We start from the raw sequence: 23,702 nt of genomic DNA, 5'->3' as shown, positions 1-23,702 counted from the left end.
AACAATCAGCACTGTGCTGAAAGCCCAGTGCTATGCCCCGCACCCCTGGTGGCGGTGGGTGCGGGGTTCATGACATACTAATATTGTTTTTTACAGTTGGCCTACAGGTCCCAGCAAGCCTGCCCCAGCATGCCTGCACTTGGAGAACCACAAGTGCCAGCATGCCCGGACATTAAGGGCCCGCTGGCACCCGTAGTCCATCTGTAAAGAAAATATTAAAATAAAAACACCACACTGAATGTTTGAATAGTTTATTATGCAGCATCTTTACCTGGGGGCAGCGGTCTTTAAGCTCTTTTTCATGTCCGCCGCCTCCCCAGGGCTTCTGGCGTCTTCTATCTTCAAGAGCTCTTGCCTGCTCCCTCCCCGCCGCCGGACTGACTGCCGCTACAGTGCCGCTGGCTTATATAAGCCAGTTGAGGGGGCGGGGCGATGATGCGGCAAGCCGTGATTGGCACGCAGCGGCCATCTTGGATTTAAAAAATGACGCTGAAGCGGAAGCTGAAATAGGGGTGTGGCTTCATAGGGAAGGGGCGTGGTCACCGTTTTCCTCCCTGTAGTTTTGCCCCCATAGAGTTGTGCCCCCAGTAGCTGTTGTGCACCCAGTAGCTGTGCCCCCAGTAGTTTTGCCCCAGTACTGCGCCCCCTGTAGTTGTGCCCCTATTAGTTTTGCCCCCAGTAGTTGTTCCCCCAATACTATGCCCCCCAGTAGCTGTGCCCCTAGTAAAAAAATAAGAATACTCACCAGTCCCGTTCCTGTTTCCCGACCGCTGCTGCACTCCGTCTCCGGCCGCCGGCGCCGCTCCTCGGATCTATGGGGAGCGCAATTATGACCTTTAGCGTTTATGGCGGTTCTAAACTGCCGTGCAGTGTGTGATGACATCAGGCGCACCGCACGGCAGGCACCAGTAGCAGGGAAAGGTCCTCTCCGCTAAGGGAAACTAGTTGCACCTCAATGTGTGTCTAGTTTCCCTTCGCGGAGAGGACCTTTTCCTAACCACCGCCACCCCAGTTAGTAGCAGCTCTTGCCACGGCGGCGGCGCCCTCGGGACAGCGGCGCCCCGGGCAAAAGTCCTGCTTGCCTGTAGCAAGAGCCGCTACTGTATATTTTAAATAGGAACAGTGCACACATTCGTCGCACAGCCGAAAAAGGGGCATGTTCTTGCTGGGCGGGGGTAAACAACCAGTAGCGGATCTTGCCACGGGCAAGCAGGACTTTTGCCTGGGGTGCCGCCTTCCGGAGGGCGCCGCACCAGGGCAAGATCCGCTGCTGCTGTGCCCCCAGCTGCCCGCCTGCCCCCCGCTGCCGCTGTGAAGGGAAACTAGACGCGTACGTGTCTAGTTTCCCTTTGTGGAGAAGTCCTTTACTGTGCGGTGCGCGATGACGTCATCGCGCACCGCATAGCTAAGGTCCTCTCCATGAAGCGAACTAGACGTGCGTCTAGTTCCCTTCATGGAGAGGACCTTTGCTGTGCGGTGCGCCATGACGTCATCGCGCACCGCACATAATTTCAGTCTGTACAGGGGGCGTAAATGACCACGCCCCCTGTATGAAGCCACGCCCCCTATTGTCGCCCGGGGCGCACAGCGCCCAAGAACCGGCCCTGTAAACAACACATTAGTACCCCCAATTCAAATTACGCCACAGTAATGCAAATGATTTACTCCTTATTCACATTACACCTCACCATATTCTTATTTATTCACATTAGATTACACAGTATTGCCTTCTCTATACATTAAGCCACACAGTAGAGCACCTTATACACATAATGCCACACATTAGTAATGCCTTTATACACATAATACCACATAGTAATGCCCCTTACACACGACACACATTATTAACGTCCTCATAAACCTAAACCATGGCTGTGTCTGCATATGAAATGCTACGTTACAGTGATTTCTAGAAATAAACTGTAATGTAGCATTTCGTATGCAGATACAGCCACAGTCACACACATATATATATATATATATATATATATATATATATATATATATAGGCATGCCGCATATAATTTTAATCAGCAGAATGCCTAGACCAATTTACAACAAACTTGCTACACATATGACTTGCAATCGGGGAACAAACACTGTTAGACACCCCTAGAACCCCTAGGGGTGAGGCAGCAGCACAGAGTATTTCAGCAGACAGCATAACTCTGAAATGCCTGGTGCAATTTACACCAAACTTGGCACCCCTAGGGGTGGGCCAACAGCACAGACTATATTAGGACAGGCATGATATGTCAGTGATGACAGAGCTTCATGTGGCAGTGACATGATGTGAGGAGGGGAATGGAGGTTGCAGGAAGCCGCACGCTGAGAGTCATATAGTGGGAGGAGCAGGGTCCCCAGCAGCACAGAGTATATTAGGAGATGCATGATATGTCAGGAAGGACAGGGCTGCATGTGACAGGGGCAGTGACATGATGTGAGGAGGGGAATGGAGGTAGGACGAACCCACACACTGAGAGTTATATAGTGGAAGTGGCAGGGTCCCCAGCAGCACAAAGTATATCAGGAGATCCATAATGTGCTGCACTATATAAGAAACTTAATAAATCCATAATTTCACAGGGGCACTGACATGATGTGAGGAGGAGAATGGAGGCAGCAAGAAGCCACAGACTTAGAGTTGTATAGTGGGAAGAGCAGGGTCCCTTGGGCGCTAAGCACACACACACACACACACACACACACACACACACACACACACACACACACACACACACACACACACGTTATTCTGTATGTAATATATGTGCTGGCTAGTTATCCTGGGGATCGTTGGTGCTGTATGTATGAAGCCTCTGTGCACCAGCCCAGACTCAGCATTCAGCTTCACCATCTTTCTAAGCCTGCCCCCAGACTCCCATAGGCTAGTTTCACAGGAGTCTGTGGCAGGGCCGGATTAAGCCCTCGGTGGGCTCAGGGCACCCAAGACAGGGGGCCCACCACAACAATGAGCTGTCAGGGGAAAGGCCCCATGCTGCAGTGGGGAGGAGAAAGACTCCCGGCTGCCGGGGAGGGAGGATTCTGCACTGCCAGCGGGTGTGTGATGTCCCGCATTCGGCTGTGCATGCGGCTCCCTCCCCCCTCCTTTCGTGCAGCACAGGTGAGGGACTGATTCAGGCAGCAATCTCCAGCCTCCGCTGCTGCCAGGAAAGCGGCTGCTGGTGGCAGAGGCTGGAGAGGGGACAGAAGCACCAGTGCGGGGCAGAGCAGCTGTGGCCGGGGGGTCCCTAATGACAGGGAGGCCCCCCCTTAATCCGGCTCTGGTCTGGGGGCGGACTTAGAAGGAGAGTGAAGGCTAATGCTGAGTCTGGGGTGCAGCACGACGTCAGTGATACACACAGTGCTGCCAATCCCCTGGATAACAACCAGCACACATATTACATAGTGACTAACACTACCATGTATGTTTATATGTGTGTGTGTATACACAGTATGTGCTAAGTGCCCCCCTCCCCCTACACTGTGTGGTCAGCACTGCAGTCTACAGGCAGCAGCTGCTGCTGGTTATCACTACGTAGCATTTCACTGTTGCAGAGGTGGACAGATTGTGGCTCTAGCACTGCAGTCACAGCACTGTCACAGCCAGATTGCGGCTCTAGCACTGCAGTCACACTAATAGGCCCTACACACTGGCCGATTTTCTGAAACTTCACTCCCCCCGTCACTGCCCCCCCGCCGCCGGGTCGCTCGTCGGCCGTTTCGGCCGTCGGGCACCTCGGCGGCGCATCGTCAAATGTGTAGGGCCCCTTACCCTTACAGTGATTGTACTTTCTAGGAGGTTACCTAAGCCTGTATCAAGGGTAAGTCATGCAGGGAAAATATAATAACAAATTTAGATGACAAATTGTTTGGTTCCTTTGCCTGTTTCCCGACTCAGCACTTTCCTTTCATTGCTCTTAGAAAGGCTGTAAAGCATGGCTTGTGAACATCTGCACTGGTGCATTTGTCAGTAAAGTGGAAGTAATTAAGTATTATTAGTGTGCATAAAAATAACTTGCTTAAACCAGGCACAATATGCTGTGTTTGATCTGTTAATGGAAAGCTATATGTAAACATTACCTTCCTAAATTATACATTTGAGGCTAGTTTTAAATGTCCTGCAATGTTTTCTGAAACATAAAAATTATATATGCACAGTACAACAATATTGGGGCCTATTCATCATTGGGGGCAGCAGTGAAAATTAGCATTGCAGAGTCTAACTGGAAGATCCCAACATCCTATAGAGGGATCTGAATAGGGGAAGAGGGATCCGCTTAGGTAACTCTTTACACTCCTGTACCTCTTTCCCATGGGAATCAAAATATCTGTTATGATAAAGATTGTTAAGTGATTATTAATATATAGGCCCATTCAGTCATATTTATTAAAATTATTTTTACTGAAATAATGGGAAAAAGAGTGTTTTCACATCTGAATGTACTAATAGGCAATTGGAGGAGAATTTGCTCAATTTTCCTCCAAGCCCTTAAATTCAAATATTTCTTTTTAGTAACCATATCACATTGCTAAATAAATAAAAAAAATACCAGAGGGAGCCCTGTGATAATAATGCTATCTTCATATATTGTTATCCAGGCTTCCCACCGGTTCCCCTACTCCTGCACATTCTTCTCTGTCTGCTGATAGACACACAGGCTGATCAATGATCACTGTGTGAAAAATATAAAAAGGTACCGGTGAACAGTGATCAGGTGAGTGCAGTCAGTCATCTTATCGCTGTGTTCCTGCTGTGACCCTGGTGCAGTAAAGTGATGTTGAGAAGCCAGCATCTCACTTTGCATCTCACAGCAGAGCCCTCCTGGATCACCAATCACTGGTCCTGGCTGTAGGTAAGCGTAAGTGGGAAGGGGGGGTTAGCGAGCGGAATGCGTGGTGCATGCATGATGACAATTTTATATATATATATATATATATATATATATATATATATATATATATATATAAAATTAAATATATTTAGTCCAATGGTAACGGGCACTCGGAGGCAACAATAGTGAAATATAAATAAATTTGTCCAAGGTAAACGTTTTGAAGCCCATAGCCCCGTCGTCGGGAGCAACAGCAATACAGGTACATTGCTGTTGGTTCTGACGACGGGGCTACGGGGTCCGAAACATTGACCTCGGACAAATATATTTCTTTTTCACTATTGTTGCCTTCAAGTGCCAGTTACCATTGGACTTGTATGCATTCTTTTTCCTGGGCACCGGAGCAGGCTGTTGATTTTTGTGAGGGCCGGCTGCTGCTGTAGTGGTATGTGTGTGTGTATGTATATATATATATATATATATATATATATATATAGAGAGAGGAAAAGAAAAGCGGCACTCGGCGTCTTTAAAGCATTAAATTGTATTGGAACAACACATATAATATATGTATATTCCATGGAAAATACCATGAGAATTGCGGCTAGAGGATTTGCAGGGACAGAGCTTTCTTGCAAACTCTGTTCCTACATGTGATAGTTGATATGTCCTTGCAATGTATCAATTATTGCAATGCAATTTTGGGCAATTTTATCACAACCTATCCACATCTAATAAGTGGATTGTGAAAAATATGCCCCTTTGCGAGAAAACCAGAGCACCTGGAGCATACGCATATGGAGACAATGGGGATGATTCAGATCTAATTGCTTAGCTGCGATTTTTGCTGTCCTGCGTTCATATAGTCGCTGCCTACAGAGGGAGTGTATTTTCTCTGTGCAAGTGTGCGATGCTATGTGTACGCCGAGCTGCTAAAATTCTGTGTGTGCAGTCACTGCGCAGCCCAGGACTTACTCCTCCAGTGCGATCACATCAGGCTGATCGGATCCGGAGATGACGTCAGACACCATAGGCGGATCCAGGGGGGGGGGGGGGGGACACTCGGGCCCATGCCCCCCCTGTCGTTTCTGACTTCTTCTTTTTTTCAAAGGGAGAACAGCAGCAGCACTATTGCTATTTCCGTCAGTCAGATTTGATAAAAGAGCCAGCAGGCACTAGGACCCGCTGCAGCTCTAACAGCAAGTCCGTGTGGTAACCAGCCTCCCCCTGCTCACAACGCAACCTACCACCCCCACTGCCAGCTGGGCAGAGTCCAGCCCAGGCGCGGGGTTCAAATGCCAGCATCGAGTAAGACTGTTACTTATGACGGCGCAGAAGGCTTCATTAGCCCTCGTTGCACCGCACAGTTTCCCAGCGCTTCCTCCTCCACTTCCTTTACCACCATGCTAGGTGTAGTCAAACTCAGCCTCAGCTTTGAAAAGACGGCCTGTGTGATTGTGACAGGGCCGTCCTGCAGATGTCTTATGCTGCTTGTTGGAGATCCAGCTGACTGCTTCTGCTAATCAAAGATGGGCAGTTCGTGTCCTGCAGTCTGAGTCTCAGTGCAGTGCCCAAAACAAGGTATGCTGCACCTGCTACCACCAACTAAAAATTTTAATAATTATATTGTGCCTTCCAGGCCCATAACTAATGGAACAGGTGAACAACATTTTAAGGCCCAATCAGCCTTTTCATCAGGGTGAAACATTGGCAATAAACCAGGATGCGCTCCTACAGCCAGTCATTACCTGATGGCGTATTCTGTGATACAACACTCCTTATCTGGGAGCACACGTGCCTTAGGTGCATGTAAATATAACTATTACCGTTCCCCTATCATGGTGCCCCCCCCCCCCCCCCCCCCCTTTAATTTTTGTCTGGATCTGCCCCTGTCAGACACCCTCCCTGAAAACACTTGGGCAAGCCTGCGTTTTTCCAAACCCTCCCAGTGAATGGTCAATTACTACCCACAAACGGCTTCCTCCTGTCAATCACCCTGCGAATGCCTGTGCGAACGGATATTTTGCACCATCCCGCCACTGACCAGCGATGCCCTTTCTTGTTGTCCGACGTGTGTGCACATTGTGGTGCATACACATGCGCATTTAGTACCTGATTTCCCGCTGTGCGAAAACGCACAGCAGCGATCAGATCTGAATCACCCTCAATGCTAACTACTTTGCTCTCCATTTAGGGGCTATACACCTTCTTGGGAGAATTACTGGTAGGCTGTTGGCCTAATGTTTCCAGCTGCTTCGTTTATTTTATAACGCGTTGTGGCTGGTGTTGGCCGTGACTGTCACATCTCTGTAACATGCAGCCTTCATTCCAGTGTGGGTCACTGAGGCAATCTCTATCTCGTGATACAGAGCTTTCCTGCTCATTCTGCATGTGGAGCTTAAACCTGGATGTGACTGCTGGAAAACCTCTGCTAAACTATGTCATTTAGTTTCTAGTTTACATTTTTGTCTTGATGTATGGTCTGTGGAGAAGACATTTAGATGACTTTTTTTGTGTGATTTCTTAATATATTTTAATAAATGCACCAATTATATATATATATATATATATATATATATATATAAATACCATGTGTCCGGCACTCACTGTTCAACTTCAATCAGCTTGTTCTGGTGCACAACCTCTCGCAGAGCATGCAGACATAGAACCAATGGAGGCACTCAGAAAGAAAAAGACGACACACCGCTGGATAGGTCGACGTTTCAGGGACGGATCCCTTTTATCAAGACACGACCAGCATATGACAAAGAACAAGTATTTATACAAGAATACAACTCACCAAACACCTATCGTGGATCTGAGGCCGCCGCGTCCAGCCGAGTTGCGATGACGTCACCTGTGCGACTGTGCGCCGGGAATCATCGTCAGTCGGGTAGGAGGCGCGGCTAGCCCGAGTCAGAGTGTGGTTGCCTAGCAACGAAAAACAAACACATAGTGCACATCAAAATGGAAAAACATGTACAGACAGTAAAACAAAGTATGAGGACCATCGCCGCTGGTAGCACACTCCTGTCTCTACCAGAGTGGATTATTATGACATTATACTCGCTGTGTCCCTACTCCAAATATGACATCAGCTGTGTTAGATACTAGAAACAGCGAGTGTTACCTAAAGTGACTCTATGTCCCTCGCTGAGAAGCAGGACCTAGCGCAATTACATACCAAGCAGGCGCAGAGCCAAATTAATTATAAGAAACAATTAAAACTTAAGGATTCATTGAGGCCCTGGGGATACACAGTTTGTAACTTATGTATCCACCAGGCCTCTTTTTGTAGCAGAATCTTCCCACGGTCTCCGCCCCTTCTGTTGGCGGGGACGTGGTCAATCATTTTATACCTGATAGTGGCCAGACTATGATTGTGGTTTTTAAAATGCCTAGCAACCGGTAAATCACTACCCCTATCTTCCAACGCAGCGCGGATACTCGATCTATGTAAGGCAATACGTTCTTTAAATTGCCTAATGCTTTTGCCAACATACAGCAAACCACACGGGCACTTGATGTAATAGACTATGAATTTGCTAGTACAGGTCAGGGCATATTTGATCGAAAGGGATTTGCCTGACCTAGGATGCAAAAAAGTATCTCCCACCTCAAGGCAACTACAGGTGGTACACCCTGTGCACCTGAAGTTCCCTGGTTTACGAGTCAAAAAATGTAGAGGTCGGGTAGGACCAAAGTCAAATATCATTATGGACTACAATGTCCTTGATGTTACGTCCACGTTTGTAGGAAGTCCTCAGGGATGTATTCTGGAAACAACCCAGATCTTTATCTCTGGAGACTACTGGCCAGATGCGTTTAGCTTGTTGGGATAAGGAAGGACTTGCTGTGGTGAATTCCTGTGTCCAAATCATCCAATCTTGCTGTTGCTTATGGATTTTTGGAGAAAGGGCCACTTCTCTCGGGGTGGCTAATGCTTTTTGTTTCGCTTTCTCCAGAATCTCTGGAGAATAACCTCTAGATAGAAACTTCTGAGCCATGTTATGAATTTGTTGTTTAACATCATCCTGGTTGTTACAAATGCGAATAATTCTCAGGAATTGAGAGTATGGCAAACTCCATTTGGAAGGTGCCGGGTGATGACTCCTTGCACTTAAGAACGTGTTTCTATCAGTGGGTTTAAAATAAATACTAGTATTAATCGAGCCATCCCCAGCCTGGGAAATGGCGACATCCAGATAGTGAACAAATTCCTTACTGCAGTCAAAGGTAAATTTAATGGCAGGATCCTTCAGATTAACCCTCCGCATCATCTCTCTAAACTCCAGCTCTGTACCCGACCAAACCACTAAAATGTCGTCGATATACCTGCAGAATAGTTTAATCTTGCATGCAGATTCTTCGTCTTCGAAAAACAGTTGTTTTTCCAAATCGCTCATGAAGACATTGGCGAAACTGGGTTTTACTGTCTGTACATGTTTTTCCATTTTGATGTGCACTATGTGTTTGTTTTGGTTGCTAGGCAACCACACTCTGACTCGGGCTAGCCGCGCCTCCTACCCGACTGACGATGATTTCCAGCGCACAGTCGCACAGGTGACGTCATCGCAACTCGGCTGGACGCGGCGGCCTCAGATCCACGATAGGTGTTTGGTGAGTTGTATTCTTGTATAAATACTTGTTCTTTGTCATATGCTGGTCGTGTCTTGATAAAAGGGATCCGTCCCTGAAACGTCGACCTATCCAGCGGTGTGTCGTCTTTTTCTTTCTGAGTGCCTCCATTGGTTCTATGTCTATATATATATATATATATATATATATATATATATATATTGTTATTACATGTTTTTTTGACTTTCCAAATACACTCATGCTGTAAAAAGCCTCTAAATCTGGAATGAATACTCATTTTTTCCTGTCGAATCTGTAAACTCAGTAGGGGAAAATATTTGCAGGGAAAAAATAGTATGACTTTATATGTCTATATAAAATAATTTAATTTACCTGCATCTTATGTAGTAGACCTGCTTCCTGTGATATTTATTTCACTTCATTTTCATTTTCCAGATTACCTCATGTATTTTTAAATGTGCAATTTTATACATTATGCTTATGAGTTTTGCTATATATAGTGTGCACATTATATTCTCCCTCACCTCAGGCTTTTGGGAGTTCATGTTAGTGCACAGATAACTAACTGGAGATGTAGGGGGTCATTCCGAGTTGTTCGCTCGCTAGCTGTTTTTAGCAGCCGTGCAAACGCTATGCCGTCTCCCACTGGGAGTGTATCTTAGCTTAGCAGAAGTGCGAACGAAAGGATCGCAGAGCGGCTACAAAATAATTTTGTGCAGTTTCAGAGTAGCTCAGTACCTACTCAGCGCTTGCGATCACTTCAGACTGTTCAGTTCCTGTTTTGACATCACAAACACGCCCTGCGTTCGGCCAGCCACGCCTGCGTTTTTCCTGGCACGCCTGCGTTTTTTCGAACACTCCCTGAAAACAGCCAATTGACACCCAGAAACGCCCACTTCATGTTAATCACTCTGCGGCCACCAGTGCGACTGAAAAGCTTCGCTAGACCTTGTGTGAAACTACATCGGTCGCATGCGCAGAAGTGCCTTTTTTTGCATCATCGCAGCGCAGCGAACATTTTCAGCTAGCGATCAACTTGGAATGACCCCCGTAATGCGTTAGTTTATTGGTATTATTAAAGGAAGTGAATTTTCTTTTGGTCACATATTTTTGCGGACAGGAGGAGGCTTGCGCCAACAAGAAGCTATGTGAATCCTGTATTGTAAATGAGCAGCTGCTCTATCAGATTTCATGCAGCACTAGTGTACTGACACAGCAGCAACTTAACCACTATCACATTTAAAACAGCACCAGTATATTTCCTTAGTGCCTGCAGAACCGTTATTAGCTGAGTGGTCCGACCTTACCTCACATTGGTTCAAGGCTCCATACTACTAGCAGATATACATTCTGTCAGCAGACTATTGTGCATTCAAGTATCTGTTCACAGATGAAGAAGATATTGGAACATACTGTAGTGCAGCATTTTCATAAACAACTGACTGATGCAGTGGGAACCCATTATCTAGCTCATTTCATGGAACTATGAACATTATTGATGTGTTGCTATCAGTTAAGATTTTTACTACCAGTATCAAGGTCGAGGAATCTAATTCAATGCAGGTTTTCTTTTCACCAGTGACCCCTGTAAGGAGGTTTGAACTGTACTGCACCCAGTACACAGGTTGCAGTCCCCTGTGTGGGTTCTAGAGTGATAGAGGTGGTAGCGATCAATAACAGATTTCAGCAAGGCAGCCTATGGTACATTTGAGGTCTCCTATACAGAGGTGTAGCGTATATCTATGGTGCCCGGAGCTCATGCTGGCTGCTGGAAGAGGGGGCCTCTTCCCAAATGTGCCAGGGAAGAGGCGTGTCCAGCATATTGGATTAAATTGAAAGGAAATAAAAATAAACATTAGGGGCAATATCAAACTGGGACATGGAGGGCTATATATATTTCAACCTGCTGACGTAATCCCACAAATGGAATCCACAGTTTTGTGTGTACTAAATTTAAAATACACCTTACATATATGGTGGTTTCTTTGCAATGGGGAACCTCTGAAGAAAGTGATCCATCCTGAGCAGACAGTCTTCAGTTGGTATCCACTATTCATGTAGGAGATCACATGGTCTGGAAGATGTCTGTTTGTGTAGGAAGGAATATAATCAATTTCAGCATCATACAACAGAGGTTCATCCAGACTGTGTCCTCTCCAGCCTTCTGACCCATATCTCTCCAGCCTCCTTCCCCAGCTTTTCAGCCACCTATATTATCAGTCTCCTCCCTACTAGTTGCCCCATCACTCCAGACTCCTGTCTTCCCAGCTGCCATCCCCTGTTTCACTCCTTTCTGTCTTTCCAGTCTCCTGCCCCCTATCACCCCAACCCCATCTCTCTGGCCTTATAACTGTAGCCCTAAACCCCCTGACACTCCAGCCTTCTGCCACCCATCACTCCATCCATGAATCCCACCACTGGATGATATATATAAAGCCTGCTCCCTTCCCTACACACATACTTACGTGGACAGTCTCCACCACACACATACACACACAGGTCTGCAGACTGTCTTCCCCCCACATATATGCATACCCTCCAACTGTACCTTTTTGGCAGATAGAGTACCATTTTTTTATGGTCTGTACCGGCCAAAAAGGGCTTTGTACTGATTTTTGACTCACCAAATTTCCATTAAAAGTATAGGGAAAGGGGCATGGCCACACCCCTTTTCCTAATTTGTACCAGTTTTCTAGTGTAAAATGTTGGAGTGTATGATATACACACACACACACACACTGCAGACTCCCCCCCCTCCCCCACGCACACACACGAACATACAAACTGGGACTGCAGGGTGTCTCACACACTCACACACACACCCCCTTTGATTGTAGCATACATTGCACGCACATTCCCCTGGTCACGTGTAAATGAGGCGTAGCCACGCCCCTTTTCCTATACTTCCAATGGGAGTTTGGAGAGCTAAAAATCGGTACAGACCTTAAAAAAAATGGTACTGTACCTCCCAAAAAGGTACAGCTGGAGGGTATGGGGGACTAGTCTGGAGCTGAGGAGAAGTGGCTGCCGAGGCAGAGTGCAGGGAGTGAGACACAAAGGCTCATGGAAGCTTCCTGGTCCCTCAGCAAACTAAGGGGCTGCAAGGAGGTCCTGCAACTGCTTAGATAATTACAGTGAGAGCTCTTTCAAGTTGACAGTGCGGCGTCCTCTAACATTTTCAGCGCCTGGAGCTCCATACGCCCTTGCTCCTATAAGAGACAGGGGTTAAACAAGGAGAGTCTAGAACTAAGCCAAAAGGGGTATCCAATTACCTGAGAATAAACATCAGGAGCGAAAAACTGATGTTTTCACAGTTTTTTCCGATGTTCCACCTGTATTTTTTTTTACAGGCTATCCAATTTGGTTGCTTGTAAAAAAATTAATTTCCTAACAAAAACACACAGGTTCAGTGAAACCTGTGTGTTTTTGGCACACGGCAGCTTATCGGGGGCTAATAGGCTAGCCCCTGGCGAGGCAATTGGGTACCCGCAATGTCTGCATGCTTGGAAATCTTAAAAAGGCAACCAGGATTAGGCAAAAGAAGAGTCATGGACGAAACCAAGATTAGGATAGAAGGAGATCACACATTGGTCACAAGGGTAATGCACAGGATAGACACAAACAAACTGGGTCATACACAGGATCATACACAGAAGAAGACTCGGTATGCTGACACTTGTAGTGAGTTCAATACTCTAGCAAGAGCCAGAGTAGTGTTCAGATAGGGAAGCTAAGTCTGCCCCTGTGCTGGCAGTGATCGCATGACCACAGGGGGAAGTACCACGTGCCTGTCCCTATAGCAGAATAGAAGGTGTAAGATATCAGAGTCGGCGTGAAGCACACCAAAGCTGCTGCCAGAACTGCCATGCATGAACAGGTTGGCACCATTGTTACAATGATTATGGGTTTTCATTAAATACTGATATTCAAATATCTGTCTTGATTTTGGTAGTAAAAAACAGAAGGTGCACGGAGCAGTTATTGTGCTTTGCAGTCTACTGACTGTAGTAGTATAACTGGAACTTTATACAGTCCTTGGTAAGTACACCTACTCACCCGACATGGGGGGTAATTCTGAGTTGATCGCAGCAGGAACTTTGGGGGTAATTCCAAGTTGATCGCAGCAGGAAATTTTTTAGCAGTTGGGCAAAACCATGTGCACTGCAGGGGGGGGGGGGGGGGGGTGGGCGATATAACATTTGCAGAGAGAGTTACATTTGGGTGGGTTATTTTGTTTCTGTGCAGGGTAAATACTGGCTGCTTTATTTTTACACTGCAATTTGGATTGCAGATTGAACTCACCACACCCAAATCTATCTTTCTCTGCACATGTTATATCTGCCTCCCTGCAGTGCACATGGTTTAGCCCAACTGCTAACAAAGGGGGTCATTCCGAGTTGTTCGCTCGCAAGCTGCTTTTAGCAGCTTTGCACACGCTACTGGGAGTGAATCTTAGCTTATCAAAATTGCGAACGAAAGATTAGCAGAATTGCGAATAGACACTTCTTAGCAGTTTCTGAGTAGCTCCAGACTTACTCGGCATCTGCGATCAGTTCAGTCAGTTTCGTTCCTGGTTTGACGTCACAAACACACCCAGCGTTCGCCCAGACACTCCTCCGTTTCTCCAGCCACTCCCGCGTTTTTCCCAGAAACGGTAGCGTTTTTTCACACACACCCATAAAACGGCCTGTTTCCGCCCAGAAACACCCACTTCCTGTCAATCACATTACGATCACCAGAACGAAGAAAAAACCTTGTAATGCCGTGAGTAAAATACCTAACTGCATAGCAAATTTACTTGGCGCAGTAGCACTGCGGACATTGCGCATGCGCATTGGCGACTAATCGCTCCGTTGCGAGAAAAAAATAACGAGCGAACAACTCGGAATGACCCCCAAAGTTCCTGCTGCGATCAACTCAGAATTACCCCCTTTGTTAGCAGTTGGGCAAAACCATGTGCACTGCAGGGGAGGAAGATATAACATGTGCAGAGAGAGATAGATTTGGGTGTGGTGAGTTCAATCTGCAGTCTAAATTGCAGTGTAAAAATAAAGCAGCCAGTATTTATATTTACCCTGTACAGAAACAAAATAACCCACCCAAATCTAATTCTGTCTGCAAATGTTATATCTGCCCCCCCCCCCCCTGCAGTGCTCATGGTTTTGCCCAACTGCTAAAAAATTTCCTGCTGCGATCAACTTGGAATTACCCCCATAGGGCCTAATTCACACCTGATAGCAGCAATAACATTTTTCTCTAATGGGCAAAACCATGTGCACTGCAGGTGGGGCAGATGTAACATGTACAGAGAGAGTTAGACAGCTGACATATGCAAATCCGTTCGCAACTCACTCACCAGCTAATGATGTTTCCATTCTGTGCAGTCTGTGCGTAGCCCAGGACTTACTCCTACAGTGCGATACAAACAGGCTGATTGGGCCGGAGCTGACGTCACACACCCACCCTGAAAATGCTTGGGCACGCCTGCGTTTTTCCTGACACTCCCAGAAAACAGCCAGTTACCACCCCCAATCGTCTGCTTCCTGTCAATAACCTTGTGTACGCCTATTGATCAAAATATTTGCACCATTCTGTCGCTGTTTGGGCTCGCGCGTGCCCATTGCGATGCATACGCATGTGCAGTCATTCGATAATTGGCCGCTGTGCAATTTTGCACAACAGCGATCAGGTCTGAGTTAGGCCTTTAATTAGGCCCAGATTCAGCAAGGGAATCAAGAGAACCTAACAATCGCAAATGCTGTATCTTTGCCAATGAAATTGTGATTGTCAGATTTATAACCTAGGCTAGGATAAAAACTTTAGCAGATTAGGTGTTCCCATGCTTCTCACTCTGATTCATGTGTTTACACTGCATACTGTGACATTGCCTGACATCTTCCATACTCAGGTGCTTAGTATTACCATCAGCGATGTGAGGGCTGACTGATGGGATCTCACTGCTGGTTTATAATGCTGTCTGTGCCACTGACTCATTGCCTGTTGCAGCGTTAGCTCACTTAAGGGATTGTGCTCTGTAAAAGTTTGAGTATGCTCATTGCTTGACCCTGATGGTTTTGACTACTTTCCCATGCTGCCTTGCCTGACCTCAGCTTGTTCTGACTATTGCTGGGTATCTGTTTTTTTCCCCCGTTGTCTTTTCCTGCACTAAACACAGTTCATGATGAATCTGTCAGCTCTCTACCCTGATTATATCTAAATATTATTGTTATTTGTATTACTTGCTACTCTGATTATATACCTGGTACTTTTCCTTGTCCCCGTGCAGTCATTGTAGGGCTGAGTCTGATGCAAAGTGGCTGTAGCTGTGTGCATCTGCAGAAGGGTATCCGCATGACAGATCGACAGTGTCTAGGTAGACAGTCACTTTTTACATGTTTTTCCAACATTTGCTTGATTCACTATCCACGTGGACTGCGACTGGAAATAGTAACCTGTGGTGAGCAAACCGAGCCCTTGCGGGTACACGTTTCAACTTATGGTGGTGATATATTATAAAATATACAAAATTGTACAAAAAAAAAAAAAAAAATATCCAAAAATGTGTTAACCATTTGTGTGTCGACCATTGTCACGTCGATCATTTGAACCTGTCGGCCGTTTGTACCTGTTGACCTTTTGTACCTGTAGACCTATTGCAAGTTGCCCATTTGGTGTTAACCTAAACACTGTAGATCTTCTATATCACACTTCCACAGAAGCCAGATTTACTACCTTATGCTAATGCAAGGGTCTGTGTGTGTGCAAACGGAAAGCTGCGCCGCCATATCATTACACCAACTGTTGCAATCGTCACCAGTCCCATGCTAGATGGAAGAGATCTGTCAGAAACAGGTTCCTATTCCCTGTACGCACAACTCAGAATCACATGGAACTTAAGATCATACTTGCCTACCTGACCCTCTCCATGAGGGAGAAAATGCTCTGTTCCTGGACTTTCCTGGTAATGTATGATTGCCATCACTTGTGGTGAAACACCTTTCTTATCAATTACCTAGCTCACCACAGGTGATGGCAATCATACATTACCAGGAAAGTCCAGGAACAGAGCATTTTCTCCCTCATGGAGAGGGTCAGGTAGGCAAGTATGCTTAAGATACAGATGAGTCCGGCGGCCTCGTCTTACCTGCGATTGCTAATAATCATGGGTTGTTTGCCGCGACTAGTGTGTCCACGAATGTGCACGTGCACTGCATATGCACCCACGATCCATAGGATTGCAAGGTGCATATGCTCCCACGGCTAGTCGCAATTGCGATGCATATGCACATGCCACCCATTCACCAGTTAGATGAGCGAGGACAGAACTGTACATGCCCACGACACTCCCATAAGGCAGGGCAGTTCTATGCGCTTGCATTGTTACCGCCCAGTACCCATTCCGAAATGCCCAATTTCACAGAAAGATAGATCCGGCCAAGTTCCATCCAACTCAGAATAGGACAGACAGGACCAGTTCTATACCAAGTAGAGCCCGGAGTGAGAATTTCCTTTCCGAAATAAAAGGATTTTATCCTAACACACAAAACATTTTACGGTTTGGCAATGTTCCCAGAACAGCGCAAGAGACAGATAGGTGTGCAAAGCTTTTATATAGAATCGCCATAGATGAATAGGTGAGAACAGATAGGCACTTTACCTGACTGTACGGACTTCTCTACGGGTCAGTTTACTAAAGCTTCTGTGACACCCCACTAAGGGTTCTGTTTTGCATAGGACCTGGCTTCTGCCTGCATTATACTGTAAAAGCTGTCCGGGTCAGGAAGGCTTGGACACTGCAAGGGTTAACAGCTTCCCCACCTGTTGACATCATCAGCTAACAAAGGAGCACTAGGGGAATGGCAGTTACAACACCCAGAAAGCAGAAAAGTACAGAGACTTAACAACAGGCTGACCTGTGACCTGAGGAGGAGGAGACTAGATAGTGGGAACACTAGGCTGAAGGGAAGCCATTCTGGGATCCCCACAAGGAGAGAGTCAGCAGGGCTGTGAAAAAGGGGTCATTGCTGCAAGGGTCCCAGCCAGAGAGACTGCCAGTAAGTGAGCCTGATCACGGGGAAAGCAGTGTGGAGAGCCCAGCTGGGGACTGTGAGGCAGAAAGTGTGAGAGACAGACAGCTTCTTCCCCCCATTTAGCATCCAGCACCCTTAAGAGTCTCAACCAGCCAGACTGTTAGCTACCCAGCCTGTCAGTAGCTAGTGACAGCCAACCAACAGTACAGAGAACAGCTGCTAGATCCTGTCAGTAGAGCCCAGCTGAGACTGTTAAGGGCCCCATACACTAGAACTATAATGCCCGATGTCATCCGATTTCGGCCATTCGGGCCATTATATCGTATGAAATCGGGCATATCTGAAGTGTTTTACATCCGTTTTACATCCGATCCGATGTGCTGTCCCGTGAGCATTGGATTGGATCCCCTAGATTGACTGTGCTGCACTAGTGATATGTCGGACCCCGCAGGCATGGCTGGAATCGCATAAGATACATTGTAAGCAAAAGGACCACATACGATGTATCTTATGCGATCCTGCCGCCTGGGAGGCTGCTGGGCGGTTCAAGGGTGATCGCCTGCGACATGAGGGTCCGACATGTCGCAGTAGTATGTGGGGCCCTTTATACTTTACTAACACGTTCCTGCCCCTTGCGGCCATCAGGAACACAATGTTTTAGGGTTTGCATCTAATTTAGCTTGTTATGTTATGCTTATACAGGTTGAGTATCCCATATCCAAATATTCCGAAATACGTAATATTCCGAAATACGGACTTTTTTTTAGTGAGACTGAGATAGTGAAACCTTTGTTTTTTGATGGCTCAATGTACACAAACTTGTTTAATACTCAAAGTTATTAAAAATATTGTATTAAATGACCTTCAGGCTGTGTGCATAAGGTGTATATGAAACATAAATGAATTGTGTGAATGTACACAAACTTTGTTTAATGCACAAAGTTATAATAAATATTGCCTAAAAATACCTTCAGGCTGGGTGTATAAGGTGTATATGTGACATAAATGCATTCTGTGCTTAGATTTAGGTCCCATCACCATAATATCTCATTATAATATGCAATTATTCCAAAATACGGAAAAATCCGATATCCAAAATTCCTCTGGTCCCAAGCATTTTGGATAAGGGATACTCAACCTGTACTAGTAGAGTGAAAACGTTATAGCACCTTGTGGGACATTTCCTGACACCAGGAGATATTGTATGCAATGTTTGTGTATAACTGATAGTAACTTGATATGATTGATAATATCAGTTTATTTTATGTGATTCTGAAATTGTCTGGTACTTTATCTCCATCCAAGGCTTAGTAAATAGACCATAGTCACTGTTTAAACTGGTAGTGACTTATTTAAGGGTCTTTGGTAGTGATGAGCAGGTTCGGTTCCTCGGAATCCGAACCCCCCCGAACTTCACCAATTTTACACTGGTCCGAGGCAGACTCGGATCTTCCCGCCTTGCTCGGTTAACCCGGGCGCGCCCGAACGTCATCAACCCGCTGTCGTATTCTCGCGAGATTCGTATTCTATATAAGGAGCCGCGCGTCGCCACCGTTTTCACTCGTGCATTGGAGATGATAGGGAGAGGACGTGCAGCGTTCTCTCATGCTGCTTTCAGATCGCAAATGCCGGATCCCATCCGGTAAGAGAAACGTGTCCTTACCGGGTGGGATCCGGCATTTGCTCTCCTTTGCTGGCTTTCCGACCCGGCAATATACCGGGTCGGTTGCCATAGCAGCGGAGGGCGCAGCAGCAGCAGGGGTGGAGGCGGCGCTGGGAGATGAGCTCATCTCCTGCGCCGCCTCTCCCTATGCTGTGAATGGGAACCGTGTCGCATCGAAACGGCTCCCATTTACACTGCACCTGACCCGGTATTCAACCCGGTAATAACCCTTCTTTTTAACCGGGTTGAATTACCGGGTCAGGCGACCCGCTAATTTGGCAAAGGTGCTTTCACATTGCACACTGACCCGTTTCGACACGGCAATATGCCGTGTCGATACCGGGTTATTTGTGCGATGTGAAAGGGGTATCAGTTGTGTTCAGTGTGCTGCAAATATCTGTGCTCAGTGTGCTTGCAAATATCTGTGCTCAGTGTGCTGAAAATATCTACGTTCTCTGCCTGAAAAACGCTCCATATCTGTGCTCAGTGTGCTGCAAATATCTGTGCTCAGTGTGCTTTATTGTGGGGAGTGGGGACTAGTGATGAGCGGGTTCGGTTCCTCGGAATCCGAACCCGCCCGAACTTCAGCTTTTTTTACACGGATCCGAGCGACTCGGATCTTCCCGCCTTGCTCGGTTAACCCGAGCGCGCCCGAACGTCATCATGACGCTGTCGGATTCTCGCGAGGCTCGGATTCTATCGCGAGACTCGGATTCTATATAAGGAGCCGCGCGTCGCCGCCATTTTACACGTGCATTGAGATTGATAGTGAGAGGACGTGGCTGGCGTCCTCTCCGTTTAGAGAAGAAATAGATAGGAGAGTGAGAGTGAGACAGTGACACTTCATTTACTGGAGCTTAGGAGGAGTACTCAGACAGAGAGTGCAGAATTTTGCTGATAGTATTAGTTAGTTATACTAGTGACAGAGTGAGACAGTGACACTTCATTTACTGGAGCTTAGGAGGAGTACTCAGACAGAGAGTGCAGAATTTTGCTGATAGTATTAGTTAGTTATACTAGTGACTGACCAGTGACCACCAGTGCAGTTTTATATTATTTAATATAATCCGTTCTCTGCCTGAAAAAACGATACACAGTGACTCAGTCACATACCATATCTGTGCTCAGCCCAGTGTGCTGCTGCATCATCTATGTATAATATCTGACTGTGCTCACACAGCTTAATTGTGGGGGAGACTGGGGAGCAGTTAGGTTATAGCAGGAGCCAGGAGTACATATTAAAATTAAACAGTGCACACTTTTTTTCTGCAGGAGTGCCACTGCCAGTGTGACTGACCAGTGACCTGACCACCAGTATATAGTATACTATATTGTATTGTGAATGTCTGCCTGTAAAAGTTAAACACACGTCGTGTGACTTGTGTGGTGTTTTTTTATTCTATAAAATAAAAAACTCATTCTGCTGACAGACAGTGTCCAGCAGGTCCGTCATTATATAATATATACCTGTCCGGCTGCAGTAGTGATATATATATATTTTTTATATCATTATTTATCATCCAGTCGCAGCAGACACAGTACGGTAGTTCACGGCTGTAGCTACCTCTGTGTCGGCACTCGGCAGTCCATCCATAATTGTATACCACCTACCCGTGGTTTTTTTTTCTTTCTTCTTTATACATACTACATCTCATTATCATCCAGTCTATATTAGCAGCAGACACAGTACAGTACGGTAGTCCACGGCTGTAGCTACCTCTGTGTCGGCACTCGGCAGTCCGTCCATAATTGTATACCACCTACCCGTGTTTTTTTTTTCTTTCTTCTTTATACATACTACATCTCATTATCAACCAGTCTATATTAGCAGCAGACACAGTACGGTAGTCCACGGCTGTAGCTACCTCTGTGTCGGCACTCGGCAGTCCATCCATAATTGTATACCACCTACCCGTGGTTTTTTTTTCTTTCTTCTTTATACATACTACATCTCATTATCATCCAGTCTATATTAGCAGCAGACACAGTACAGTACGGTAGTCCACGGCTGTAGCTACCTCTGTGTCGGCACTCGGCAGTCCATCCATAATTGTATACCACCTACCCGTGGTTTTTTTTTCTTTCTTCTTTATACATACATACTACATCTCTTTATCAACCAGTCTATATTAGCAGCAGACACAGTACGGTAGTCCACGGCTGTAGCTACCTCTGTGTCGGCACTCGGCAGTCCATCCATAATTGTATACCACCTACCCGTGGTTTTTTTTTCTTTCTTCTTTATACATACATACTACATCTCTTTATCAACCAGTCTATATTAGCAGCAGACACAGTACGGTAGTCCACGGCTGTAGCTACCTCTGTGTCGGCACTCGGCAGTCCGTCCATAATTGTATACCACCTACCCGTGGTTTTTTTTTCTTTCTTCTTTATACATACATACTACATCTCTTTATCAACCAGTCTATATTAGCAGCAGACACAGTACGGTAGTCCACGGCTGTAGCTACCTCTGTGTCGGCACTCGGCAGTCCATCCATAATTGTATACCACCTACCCGTGGTTTTTTTTTTCTTTCTTCTTTATACATACTACATCTCATTATCATCCAGTCTATATTAGCAGCAGACACAGTACAGTACGGTAGTCCACGGCTGTAGCTACCTCTGTGTCGGCACTCGGCAGTCCATCCATAATTGTATACCACCTACCCGTGGTTTTTTTTTCTTTCTTCTTTATACATACATACTACATCTCTTTATCAACCAGTCTATATTAGCAGCAGACACAGTACGGTAGTCCACGGCTGTAGCTACCTCTGTGTCGGCACTCGGCAGTCCGTCCATAATTGTATACCACCTACCCGTGGTTTTTTTTTCTTTCTTCTTTATACATACATACTACATCTCTTTATCAACCAGTCTATATTAGCAGCAGACACAGTACGGTAGTCCACGGCTGTAGCTACCTCTGTGTCGGCACTCGGCAGTCCATCCATAATTGTATACCACCTACCCGTGGTTTTTTTTTTCTTTCTTCTTTATACATACTACATCTCATTATCATCCAGTCTATATTAGCAGCAGACACAGTACAGTACGGTAGTCCACGGCTGTAGCTACCTCTGTGTCGGCACTCGGCAGTCCATCCATAATTGTATACTAGTATCCATCCATCTCCATTGTTTACCTGAGGTGCCTTTTAGTTGTGCCTATTAAAATATGGAGAACAAAAATGTTGAGGTTCCAAAATTAGGGAAAGATCAAGATCCACTTCCACCTCGTGCTGAAGCTGCTGCCACTAGTCATGGCCGAGACGATGAAATGCCAGCAACGTCGTCTGCCAAGGCCGATGCCCAATGGCATAGTACAGAGCATGTCAAATCCAAAACACCAAATATCAGTAAAAAAAGGACTCCAAAACCTAAAATAAAATTGTCGGAGGAGAAGCGTAAACTTGCCAATATGCCATTTACCACACGGAGTGGCAAGGAACGGCTGAGGCCCTGGCCTATGTTCATGGCTAGTGGTTCAGCTTCACATGAGGATGGAGGCACTCAGCCTCTCGCTAGAAAAATGAAAAGACTCAAGCTGGCAAAAGCAGTAGCACCGCAAAGAACTGTGCGTTCTTCGAAATCCCAAATCCACAAGGAGAGTCCAATTGTGTCGGTTGCGATGCCTGACCTTCCCAACACTGGACGTGAAGAGCATGCGCCTTCCACCATTTGCACGCCCCCTGCAAGTGCTGGAAGGAGCACCCGCAGTCCAGTTCCTGATAGTCAGATTGAAGATGTCAGTGTTGAAGTACACCAGGATGAGGAGGATATGGGTGTTGCTGGCGCTGGGGAGGAAATTGACCAGGAGGATTCTGATGGTGAGGTGGTTTGTTTAAGTCAGGCACCCGGGGAGACACCTGTTGTCCGTGGGAGGAATATGGCCGTTGACATGCCTGGTGAAAATACCAAAAAAATCAGCTCTTCGGTGTGGAAGTATTTCACCAGAAATGCGGACAACATTTGTCAAGCCGTGTGTTCCCTTTGTCAAGCTATAATAAGTAGGGGTAAGGACGTTAACCACCTCGGAACATCCTCCCTTATACGTCACCTGCAGCACATTCATAATAAGTCAGTGACAAGTTCAAAAACTTTGGCCGACAGCGGAAGCAGTCCACTGACCAGTAAATCCCTTCCTCTTGTAACCAAGCTCACGCAAACCACCCCACCAACTCCCTCAGTGTCAATTTCCTCCTTCCCCAGGAATGCCAATAGTCCTGCAGGCCATGTCACTGGCAATTCTGACGAGTCCTCTCCTGCCTGGGATTCCTCCGATGCATCCTTGCGTGTAACGCCTACTGCTGCTGGCGCTGCTGTTGTTGCTGCTGGGAGTCGATGGTCATCCCAGAGGGGAAGTCGTAAGCCCACTTGTACTACTTCCAGTAAGCAATTGACTGTCCAACAGTCCTTTGCGAGGAAGATGAAATATCACAGCAGTCATCCTGCTGCAAAGCGGATAACTGAGGCCTTGACAACTATGTTGGTGTTAGACGTGCGTCTGGTATCCGCCGTTAGTTCACAGGGAACTAGACAATGTATTGAGGCAGTGTGCCCCCGTT

At 46.3% G+C, this 23,702-nt stretch overlaps 1 protein-coding gene across 5 annotated transcripts in view; it reads left to right on the top strand.

Moving 5' to 3' along the window:
* Window positions 1-23,702, top strand: part of CCDC122 (coiled-coil domain containing 122) — a 275,690-nt gene that overhangs the window by 97,647 nt on the left and 154,341 nt on the right. For 2 of the 5 annotated variants that reach the window (XM_063952849.1, XM_063952845.1), the window contains exon 1: window positions 17,341-17,488. The exons of 2 other annotated variants lie outside the window; for them this stretch is intronic. The gene's annotated coding sequence lies outside the window, so the exon portion shown is untranslated. Of the gene's footprint in view, window positions 1-17,338; window positions 17,489-23,702 lie in introns of those variants that run through there. One more of the 5 variants, XM_063952848.1, reaches the window with a different exon arrangement.

Source organism: Pseudophryne corroboree, chromosome 2 (genome assembly GCF_028390025.1).
Source record: "Pseudophryne corroboree isolate aPseCor3 chromosome 2, aPseCor3.hap2, whole genome shotgun sequence".
In the NCBI taxonomy this organism is placed as follows: Eukaryota; Metazoa; Chordata; class Amphibia; order Anura; family Myobatrachidae; genus Pseudophryne; species Pseudophryne corroboree.
This window is presented reverse-complemented; position numbering and strand designations above follow the sequence as displayed.